General features: G+C 39.1%; 1 protein-coding gene across 12 annotated transcripts in view; it reads left to right on the forward strand.

Annotated features, from left to right (window-relative positions):
* The window catches only part of NFASC (neurofascin), a 237,865-nt gene that overhangs the window by 113,360 nt on the left and 112,416 nt on the right, over positions 1-12,089 (forward strand). The window contains exon 1 of one of the 12 annotated variants that reach the window (XM_074308931.1): positions 4,867-8,501. The exons of the other annotated variants lie outside the window; for them this stretch is intronic. The gene's annotated coding sequence lies outside the window, so the exon portion shown is untranslated. Of the gene's footprint in view, positions 1-4,866; positions 8,502-12,089 lie in introns of those variants that run through there. 12 annotated transcript variants of the gene reach the window in all.

The following is a 12,089-nucleotide window of genomic DNA, read 5'->3' on the forward strand; positions in this document are numbered from 1 at the left end:
ATTATTCCTGTGTTTCATTATCTTTGCCAATTTGTGAGATAAGAAGTGAAAACTTAGTGTTGTTCTAATTTGCATTTATCTTACTATTAATAATAGTGGGCATGTTTTTAAAATGTCATTTATGACTTGCAATCCTTATTTTAAAGCAGTCATATCTTTTGACCACTTACCTATTGGGTTATGTATTTGTGTCAATTATCTATCATAAGTATCTGACTCTTGTAGTTAATATTTGATGCAAATATATTTTTCTATAATTTCTCTTATTCTAACTTCATTGATTATATTGGTCATATTATTTATATAATAATTTTAATATTTCCTTTTTTAAAAGTTAAAAGTTTTATGGGTACAATTTGTATTTAGTTCCGCCCTTGTAACAAAGAAAAAGCAATTGGGCAAAACCAATATAGTGACTGTATCTGACTGAAGATGTAATGTTCTGTATCATGGTCCCCCATTTGTACAAGGAAAGGAAAGAGGTGCATCTCCCCACGACTATTCATTACAATTACACACTATTCAGTTTTCTTTCAGTGTCCTTTTTGTTTATGTTACTGTAGCCTTTGTGTGAATATTTTTCCTGATTTTGATTATTTGATATCTCCCTGTTTCTCTGAATTCCTTCTATTTACCTTTTCTTGGAGTGCAACAAAGGAAGAAAGGAAGGAAACAAGCATTTATTAAGTCCTTACTATGTGCTAAGCACTATACAAATATGATCTCATTTGATTCTCATAGTTGGTAGATACAATTATGACCCACATTTTCATATATATGGCTTGTTCAGCCAATCATTGGGCCCCCATTGTGAACAATTTTTGCTTCCATAAGAAATGGCCTTTTGAAAGTTTTCAACCACTACATAGAATTCCCAATCCCTCTAATTTTGTCTGCCTGCATTTTGGATTTCCTTCACAGGCTAATTGTACACTATTTCAAAGTCTGATTCTTTTTGTACAGCAAAACAACTGTTTGGACATGCATACATATTTTGTATTTAATTTATACTTTAACATATTGAACATGTATTGGTCAACCTGCGGGGGGGGGGGGAAGGAGGGGAAAAATTAGAACAAAAGGTTTTGCAATCGTCAATGCTATAAAATTACCCATGCATATATCTGGTAAATAAAAACTATTAAATTTTTTAAAAATAAAGTTTTCAAAGCATTTGTATGTACAATATGGAGGGATAACTAGGGTGACACAGTGCATAGAGCTCTGATCTTGAAGCCAGGAAGTACCAGGAACTGTATGTCCCTAGACAAGTCACTTAACTTTTTTGCCCGGAGAAGGAAATGTCAAAGCATTCTCTATATTTGCCAAGAAATCCCCAAAAGGGGTCACAAAGAGTCAGACATGACTGGAAAACTACAGAACAACAAAAATATATCATGCTTTATACTATAGCCATTTCTGAGGAGACATCTTGGACTCCTCCAGATTGAAACCTTTTTTTTTTTTGCCAAAGAAAGGCACAAAGACACAAAGATCTACACAATAATCATGTGAACAGTTATCCTTACTATTTAGAATATGAGATCTAATGATGCAATAAAAATTACATGTAATAAAAGGCCAGGGAAAAATAGACCAAAAATTAATTGGAAACTAAATAAGCTAACCCTAAAGAATAAATGGGTGAAACAACAAATCATAGACACAATCAATAATTTCATCCAAGAGAATGACAATAATGAGACATATCAAAATTTGTGGGATGTAGCCAAAGTGATAATTAGGGGAAATTCTATATCTCTAGAAGCTTACTTGCATAAAATAGAGAAAGAGAAGATCAATGAATTGGGCTTGCAACTAAAAAAGCTAGAAAAAGAACAAATTAAAAACTACCAATTAAATACCATATTTGAAATTCTAAAAATAAAAGGGGAGATTAATAAAATAGATTATGAGAGTCTAGATGACTTTCCCAAGATCATACAACTTCACAGAGTCACTATACAGTACTACCATCAAAGATAATAAAACTGAAAGTCAATCAATAAACGTTTATTAAATGCCTACTATGTGTCAGGCATTGAAAACACTGGAAGGGATTGTACAAGTGATCTAAGAACTCTAATTTTCCAGTAACTGGATCTTCTTGTTCCTTAAGGCAGTATTTCTTCTTCCCTATTGTCATAGATGAGGACATATAAACATCAGAACTTCATTAGGAAAGTTGAAGGTGTAAACTGGGAACTCCCAAGCAGGGATTCCAAATAAAACTTGGCTAAAGTGGAATTTATCTAGTTTTCTTTAGGTCCCTTGCTTGGTTTAATTTACATCTTCTGTTCTGGGAATGGTGCTGATTTCATGGCGATGAAATGTTTCCTGGCACATGGAAGCCAAACTATCTCTGTTGCATTTGCCTATAGTCGGTATCCAGGTGTGGATCTAATTCTCTCTGTCCAGGTTGTTCTGACAATGAGCCCTGGTAAAGGAGAGGCTCCTTCATGTCCCTTTCCACTGTTCCCTCTGGCTCTTTGCCTTTTGTTTCCAAAGTCGAAGCCATCTGGAGCTGCCTTATGGCATCTGCTCCTGCTTTCCAGACCCCTCCCTGGAAGCAGCAGAGTGCCTCTGTCACTTGTTTGGACTTAATCCCCACCTCCCCCTTGCAGAACAGCTCACCCAGCCTCACACTCTGGCTTACCAGTTTCAGTCAAGAGGGCAGACACCTGTCCTCTGACGCATGGCCTAGAAGTCACCCAGCTTCTCCAGAACCCCAATTATCCAAATGGATCTATTTGATTGTTTTCATGCTTGTTAGTTCTCTATCCATCCCTGCTCCTGCTCTATTTTTCCTCCCATGTGCCCCACTCCATCTCCTTTAGGGACAGGGTACTGTGGAGACCTAAGGACATATAATTATGGATGAGGGAGATCACAGAAATCTCTGTGGGAAATGATTGGGGGATTAGAAAAGGGGATCTGCTGAACTTTGACCACAACACCCTTTTCGTTCAGCCTCCCCCCAATCCTGGATCATCAGACCTTTTCCAGGGACAGTTCTTGGAAATACATTGTCTAATATCACCATTTCTTTCTGTATAACCCAAGAGGCAATGTACCTGGGCAGAGTTTTTGCACTTTTGTACCTTGTCTAGAAACTATTAGATTATTTATTAGGTAGAGCCAGAAGTCAGAAAGACATCTTTGTGAGTTCAAATTTTGCCTCATTTTCCACATCTGTAAAAGGAGATGAAGCAGGAGATGGAAAATCACTTCAGTGTCTTTGCCAAGAAAATTCCAAAAGGAGTCACAAAGAGACAGGACTGAATAGCAACCTTGTCTAGTGGAAGGCACATTGATCCTGAATTCAAAGGACCAATGCCTTTTCAGGCACTCCCTCCAACTTCTGGCTTACCACTTTTTCCTAGGGTCACAGATAACTGCAGAAATTGGTGTAGCATTTAGATCATAATATCCTAGAATTAGAACTGCAAAAGACTTCAGAAATAATCTAGTCCAACCCTCCCATTATACAGATGAGAAAACTGACATTCAGGGAAAAGGTCATATATAGAGGTATCAATTTTAGAGGTGGACTTTGAATCCAAGTAGGTCCTTTAAATCTAAAATCAATGTGCTTTCCACTTCTATGAGGCACAAAGGTATAAAACCTCAACCTAAGTGCCCTTGCTTTTCATTACATTCTTATGAGACCCAGGAGAGACAGACAGACATACACACAGAGACCAAGAGAAAAGAGAGAATGAGAACAAATTTATTAAGCACTCATTATGCACCAGCCACAGTGTTAAACACTGACATGACCTCTTTTGGTCCCCTTTCCACTTCTCTCCATTGACCCCTAAAGAATCTCCCCTTCCTCAGAGGCTCAAGTGTTTGTTGATATTGCCCCCCCCCAGGTTTTTCCCTGATATAAAGGTACAACTCTTGTGACGACTCAGAATTTATCATATTTACTGGTATATGAAAGAGCTCAGAATATAAGATGCTAATAGAGTTCTTTCCAAAATTTCTCCCAGTAAAGTACCGTATTCATGGATGTAGGTATTTGGAAATTTGATTTCCAGCTAATATTCTACATCTTATCCTGAAAAAGACCCTTCTGTGTCTTTTTCCTGCCACCATCTTCCTCTAACTCCTACGAATTTTCACCTCTTTATCCCTGTGGAACTTTATCCTCCGATAACAATTTTCCAGACTAATGTCTGTATCTGATGTAAATTTAAAGGGTTGAAGGGAGGGAGGAACAGATGCTTCTCCCTCCTGCCATCCTCTTCCTTCTCTTCCCCATGTTCCCCTCCTCCCCATCACATGTCACACAGGAATCTGAAAAATGCAATTGTGCTCTACGCCGCCCTTGGAATTTCAGCAGCTAAACCAATATTGATGGAGGGTCATTACATTGGGAGCGTTGATCTGGCTCTTGGCTCCCTGTGCTTGGACTACTTTCAGCCGCTTCCCATCTGGAAGTAGATGATGTCAGAAGACAGAGAGCATTGGAGAAAAGGGTTGATAGAAATAAGGGGTTGAGTCTTCAATGGCAAGTTTATTTGAGTGGGATTCTTTAAGCAGAAATGAGAAGCATAAGCCATTCTTGGGATGTATCAGAATGTCCCAGTTAACCAAAGGAAGCAAAAGATACTGCAGATTAGAAATCTAAACTTCTTCCTCGTCCAGAGAAGCCTTTATTAATTATTTACTCATCAACTTTTTTTATATTCATATGTATATATTATGTCATATGTAATATAATCCATAATACATAGAAGTATATTTATATTATGTATGAATATATCTAATTATATATACATGTATTATTTATATTATGCATAAAATGTAACATATAACTATGATATTTATATAAATATATTGTATAACATAAATATATTATGGAATATGTAAGTATATCATATAATGTAAATATGTTTATATGATTTTTTTATCTATATGTATCATCTAGTTTTTGTATTTTCTCCAAAGACCAAGTTTGAGAGAATCTAAGCAATTTCTCCAGGGCCACAAGAGCAAGCTCAGGCAGTACACTCAAGGAGCTAATGAGCAACATGTCTAGTAAAGGAAGGTTTCTTGCTTTTGACACCCTGACCTCTGAGCTTCTCTGCCTGGCTACCTGGTCTAAAGAGATTTTTCAGATGAGTTTTCCAGTAAGACTTTGGGGCTCAGCATTCCAAAATGAAGAATTTAAGTTGAATAATGTTCTCAGCGATGGCTGGTCACTCAGTATCTCTTCCTTCCTCCTCTCTCCCCCAAGATTTTATCTCTCCTTCTGAAGTCCCTTCCCTTGAAAAATAGAGCTAGAGAGGAAACCTGCTGCCGTCACCAACACTGCCAAGGGGTATGTTGAAGGTGTCCCTCCTCCTGAAGGTCTCTGGGGTTTCACTCCTTCCCATTCTGTGAAGATGTCTAATTGCTGTGAACATTTTCTCCACTGTGATTAGAGAAGGGAGGGGGAGCCAGCCTTTGGTGTGAAGGAAGAAGCCCTCTATTGCTATTTTGCTAGAATACTAAGGGATCATCATTATTGTTGGGGGGGTTTTCTTTCATTATGATATTTTCAAACTCTTTCAAAGAAAGAGGTATTTGTTCTCTCTCCCTTCCTCCCAGATTCTTGTTCTATTGGCTTCCAATTATGGTACCGAAACAGGATTACAAATAAGCAGGTGCTTCTAGTTCCTGAGGGTGAGCCCATTAGAGTTACTTTGAATATTTCCTTTGTAATCTTGCTGGGAATGGGAAAAATCCTTAAATAGAGTGATGGACCTCGAGTTCCAATTCTACTTTTGATTCATACTAGTGGGGTGTGACATGAGCAAATCACTTCATTTCTCTAAACCTTGAGTCTATTTGTAAAATGGGGACAATGATACTGGAGTTACCTACCTCAGGGTTATTGTGAGGCTCAGTTAAGTACTGTGTATAAAGCGCTTTTTTAAAGGGCTATAAAAATGTCAATCATTATTATTTATTAATAGATCTTTCAATGGGAAAAAGTTATAGGGTCATATCTCTAGAGCTGGAAGTTCATCTTGTTTAACAGATAGGGAAACTGAGGTCCGGGAGGTCAAATGCTTTTTCCAACATCACACTGGTAGTAAGACCGAAATGCGATGTAGGAGAACCTGGATAAAGGAAATCCATCAATAAATTCCAAAAGGTCATTTTAAGCCCATTACTTTAGGTTTCCCCCTTCTTATCTCCCTTTCCCCCAAAACTTCCCAAGCTATACCCACACATCAAATATATTGCAGCAAACAAATGGTTACATAGATTAGATTGGATAGAAAGGTAGTTTTTGTTGTTGTCATTTTGTTGCTTCACTTATGTCTAACCCTTCATGACTCCATTTGGGGTTTTCTTGACAAAGAGTCTGGAGTGGTTTGCCATTTCCTTCTCCACCTCTTTTTACAGATGAGGAAACTGAGGCAAACAAGGTGACGTGACTCGTTCAGGGTCATCCAGCTAGTGTTTGAAGCCAGATTTAAAGTTGGGTCTTCATGACTCCAGATCTGGCACTCTATACACTGCTCCACTTAGCTGATAGCACAATGCATAGAGTCACAGTGGGATCATATAGGATCATATAAGGTCATGTAACTAGTAAGTGTCTAAGAGACCAGATTTGAGCTCAGGTTTTCCTGACTTCAGATCAAGTACTCTATCCACTGAGCCATCTAGCTGCTTTGGTATATAGGAAACACAATAAATACTCTCTCTCTGTCTCTGTCTCTGTCTGTCTCTCTGTCTCTGTCTCTGTCTGATTGTCTGTCTCTTGGTCTCTCCTCTCTCTGTCACTGTTTCTCTCTGTGTAATATGGGGAAAATAATGCTAATAAATAAAAAAAATGATTTAAGAATCAAATGAGATAATATATGATAAAACCTTTTGAAAAGGGTAAAAAATATGTAGATGTAATGTATTATTGTTGTGATTGTGACATCTGTCCTCCTATCTTATGCCAGGAGTGCTAATCTGCCCTCACACCCTAGTTAAGGTATGAATGACCAGTGATGAGAGAGCAGCTATAGTACCAGAGAGAGTTGACTGAATCATAACCTCTGTGATGTTCCTTAGCATGTTGCAGGGAATCAGTCTGTTTGGTGACACTGAGCCCTATACTCTTTGTAGCCATCTCAAGTTATTTACCCAACTGGGAAGAACTACTTTGTCTTAGGTGACCTGAGATGAAGTGGAGGAACTCTATGAATCTCAGGTGCCTCATCTTTAAAATGAGGAAATTGTGAATTGGATTGTGCATTGGAAGTTGTGGAGTTGGGGAGGGAGAGTAAGGGAAGAAGGTAGAAAATTTTGGAACACAAAATATTACAAAATATGAAAATACAAAAACGAATGTTGAAAATTATCTTTATGTGTATTTGGAAAAATAAAATACTTTTGGAAAAAATAAAAATAAAATGAGGAGGTTGGAACTCAATCAGAGCTTCTTAACAGAGGTGGGACTGTTTCTTATCCCTCAGAATGAATGTCTTGGGTACCTTATCCAATTGAAGCTGTCTCCTTTAGGAGTCTACTAGGACCTGAAATCCCTTTTGGGAAATAGCTAAATGTCATCCTAGCCTAGATCCGCAACTCACACAGGTAAATTCTTTTCCCATGATCCTTTGGGAGAAGCATCATCTGTTTTTGCTTTTTCAGTCCAATTGATTGTTATATGGCTATTTAATCCCACTTTAGAAGTGACTGCATTTGGGTATAGGAACAAGGCTTTTCTGATTGGGATAGTGATGTTCACATATTATTTTATAGGGTTTACAATCTATTTGGGATGGATAAATAGTATTTATTTAAAAAAAACTAAACAAAACAAAATTTTGACTTCCTCGAGGGGTCCTAGAGTGAACAAAAGACAGATATTCTTTCAGATCCCATTGAGGGAGGGGCAAACTCATTTCTTCACTTCTCTTCCCCATCCTGTCACCCTAATGAGTAGTGACTTTTCCATTTCAGTGTGTAGATTACTCCTGGGCTTTGACCAGAAAACAATGATTTTTCACATAGACCTCTCATTTCAGACCCACACATCTCTTATTTGGCAGGAAATTGGGAGTATTTGGTGCCTTCCCTTTTGTCCTGTCTCTAAGACCCCGGGACTTCTGCGACCAAAACACCTGCAAGGAGAAAGGCTTAGGAATGACAGACATCATTGTACCAGACAGATCAATAGTGATGGTTAAATACACAGGCTTCCCCTCCCTTGCACCAGAGCCCCTCCTTCCCTACTTCCCTGCCTATGAAAAGAAGCCAAGCGCAGAGCAGATGGAACCCTTCCCCACCCCCAGCCCCCAATCAGGAAGAAGTAAGGAGGAGAAGTAGTTAGGAAGAAAAGGAGAACCACTTCGCAAAGGCAACTGTAACATGTCTCTGGCTACATGAAAATCCCAGCAGAGTGTTTCCTTCTACTCCATGCAGACAGAAGGGGCTCCCTGTTCTGAAGTCACGGTCTCTCTCTTACTGATTATGAAGAGAGGCAAGGTCAGCTAGGAGCTGTGGTGAGTACTATCTTGGGATGTTAAGCCTCTAGTCCCTACTAGAAAAATGCTGAGAGTAGGGGAACAAGTCGGCAGCTAGTAGATGTTGGCTCAAGGATAGGAGAAAACTGCCTAGCAGTTAAGAGACATCCCAAAATGGAATAGATGACCTTAGGTGATGTTAAACTCTAAGGTGTTCAAATAAGGATTGGATAATCACTTGTACAGCTGTCCAATTCTGAGGTTCTTAATCAAAATAGAAAATTTATTATAAGAAAATTATAATATTCTTGAGATGCTGGGGAAAATCTCTAAGGCACAGAATGGAAATTGGTATGACTCTAGGGCTGACATCCTCTTGCAAAGAATGGGAATAAGGGGAGGAGTGCCACTCCCCCATAGAAATACAATCACTATTATCTATGGCACAGCAGGTCCCTATCTCTCTCTCCTTTCTCTTTGTCTTTTCTGCTTGGGGATTAGTATTGGACAAAAGTTCCTCTATCTCTTTGGCTGTGCTGTGGCTAAGGTCCAGTCGTTATCCATGAGCAGACTGAGGAGTTGAGGAGGAGGGCCATTCTGAGCTCCCAGGTGTGATCCCTGATGTCTCTAGGCTGTAGGGCATGGGTCCCTGCTTCCCCTGTCTCCCAACTGCTTAAGCAGATGGCTGTGAAACTGTGATGGACATGAAGGACAGTGGTAGGGGAGAAGGTGGGGATTGGGGAGGGAGACTTTCTTAGCTGTAGCCCTTTGTGGATACTGGAGATCTTGGAAGTTCTGAATGGGTTTCTGAGAGTAAGAGAGATTCGTGCTCTCTCCAGTCAGTATTCTCTTTCTGAGACCCCAAAGAATGAGTGGTGACCATAGTTGTCCAGATATAAACTTTTATTTTAAATGTAATCAATCAATAAGTATATATTAAATATCTCCTATATGCCAGGCACTGTGCTAGACACTGAGAGTACAGAGACAAAATTGGGACATTCTCTGCCTTCAAGGATCTTCTGTTCTACTGAGAATGAGGGGGAATGCACCCAAATAAGTATTAATACAAGATAGAAGGCAATGGGGCAAAGGTGAGATCCGGGCAGGATCTAGGAAAAGGTGAGGAGGGAGAAAATACTTTCAGCTAGGAAAATCAGAGGAGACTTCGTGGAAAAATGGCACTGGAGCTGAACCTACAGGGAAAGAAAGATTTTGTTGGTGGAAAAAGAGATTGTATTTCAGGCAGGTGCCAGCCTGAGTCAACACATAAAAGAGGAGGATGGGCATTGACATGTTAAGTTCAGGGAATAGATTAGAGATTGGAATGTAAATTGAATTGAGGGGAAAAAGAAATGGAAAGGTAAATATAGCACAAAAGTGATGCTAATCTATATGGAATTAAAAGTGGATTTATCTTTATTGTTAAATCACATTTGCGGCAAAATTGGAATCATCAGAACTCCAGAGACACAAATACTGTGCTGTTGGAGGCTCATCTTTTTTTCCATCATATTTTAAATACCTCCCTGAAAACTACATCTTGGTACAGAAGTTTTGGGCATGTCTGTCTAGACTTTTGTAAGCCAGTGTTAAGAGCACCAGGAGAAGCAAAGGTTATCTGTCCTGCACTCTTTTTGGAGCCTTGGGATCTTATCATTTGTTGCTCTGAAGGTTTATTGGGTTGTTTTGTGACTCTGGGTCAGGGGGCTTCACTGGCATATCCCAAGGGATCACATTCAAGAGCAGAAAAGTTTTAAAAGGAACTCTTTTTCATTGGCATGTATGAATTACACACACTTGTATTTCTCATGTGCTCAGTTCTCCAGTTATATTTAAATTTTAAATGATGAATTGTTCCCCAAAGGTTCACTTCTTGATTTTTTACCTAGATTCTACCTTTTATGTCATTTAACAAATATTTATTAAACACCTACCAAGTACAGATCACTGTGCTAGGTACTCTAGAGAAGAAAGTGTGGTTAAAACTCGGTACTTTCTGTCATGGAGCAACTAGTCTGGTGGGTTATAATAAATAAACGTAGATAACTGTTAAACATAATATTGCATGGCACATATGTGATAGTTGTACAACAAAGGCCTATATGGAATAATAAAGATAAGTGGTTAATGACACTTATCAGAAAGGTTTAATAAAGGAAATAGCTTTTAAAATGGACTTGAAAGAATAGGTAAGAAGTAAATGGGGAATAGGGGAGATAGAGGACTATAAGGTAACAGCATGGACAAAGGCTAAAAAAAAGTATGGTGGTTCTATCTTCTCTGTCTTTACTCCCAGAGCCTTTTCTATTTGGACCTCACAAGATCACCACCTGCCATGGTTTGGACCTTTAGTGAGGACCTTGAATAATATAATGAGCCATTAATGATTAGCATGCTCCCATACCCTGTGCTCTTCTTCCCCAATGATGCTGAATGTCCAGCTGTAGATGTATAAACACCATTTCTTCATTTCTAACTGCCTTCTCCCATACTCCCATTCGCTCAATGCTTTCCTCCTAATCTCTAGTCCCAGATCTTCCCACCCTTTCCATTATATCCTCTCGAATGCCTGTTTCATAATTAACAAACTTCTTTCCATCTTAAACCTTTTTTTCTCTCTCCTGCCATCTTCTGGCATTCGATGAGTGGCCACTCCATCCAGCACTGACTACATTTTTTTCTCATGCCCCTGACTCAGTGGTGGGAGAGCAAGAATACACTTTGAAAATCATTGACACTTCCTAATTTTCTTTCTATTAACCAACACCCAGCAGTCTCTCCTTACTTAAAGTTCATGCTATCCATGTTTATCACCCAAACCAGATCCTGGTGGCCATTGTCTAATGACTCTTCCCTTCCCCTTAGCCCAACACCTTCTCCTTCCTTTCTTACTGAGCTCGGTGCCTGACTCACAGACTCTCTCCACCCCAAATCTTGTCCTCGTACTATGATAATTTAACCTATATATTGATGCTTCCTCAAAAATTGTGCCTTCCTCAAAAACTTACAGTTTCTCATCCCAGGACCACCTCCTCTGGTCTACCTCAGCTACATACAGATAATCATACCCTTTTCTTGCCATCACTCACAAGTATTCCACTTCCATTCCATGAACTCTATAAGGTATACACCTTACAAATCCTAACTCTATTCTTCTTCCTTAGTGTGGTTTCCATTCCACTAATTTTTTCTCAGACCATCAATGCTGCACTGGTTACAGTTGCATTCTCTTAATGACAGGAAAACTCTATTGAACTCACTGTTCCCAGGTCCTATTGCAATCCTGCCTTCCAACCCCACAAGCCTCAGTTACTACCATCTGCCTCCTTCACTCCTTTTTTATATGCTGCTCCATACTTTAAAAAGCCTCACTTGATCTGACCAGACCTGCTAGCTGTAATCTATTTTTTCCTCCCTTTCCAAACTCTTTGAGACAGCCTTCCACAATCGGTGCTCCCACTTTTTCTCCTGATGTTCTCTTTTAGAGTCTCTTTAATCTGGCTTCTGACCTCAATATTCAATTAAAACTGCCTTCCCCAGTTATCAGTGATCTCTTAATTGTAAATCCAATGGCCTTTCCTCAAGTCTTATCGGTCTTGACCCTTCTACAGCATTTTTCAGTAC

Source organism: Sminthopsis crassicaudata, chromosome 4 (genome assembly GCF_048593235.1).
Source record: "Sminthopsis crassicaudata isolate SCR6 chromosome 4, ASM4859323v1, whole genome shotgun sequence".
Taxonomy (NCBI): domain Eukaryota; kingdom Metazoa; phylum Chordata; class Mammalia; order Dasyuromorphia; family Dasyuridae; genus Sminthopsis; species Sminthopsis crassicaudata.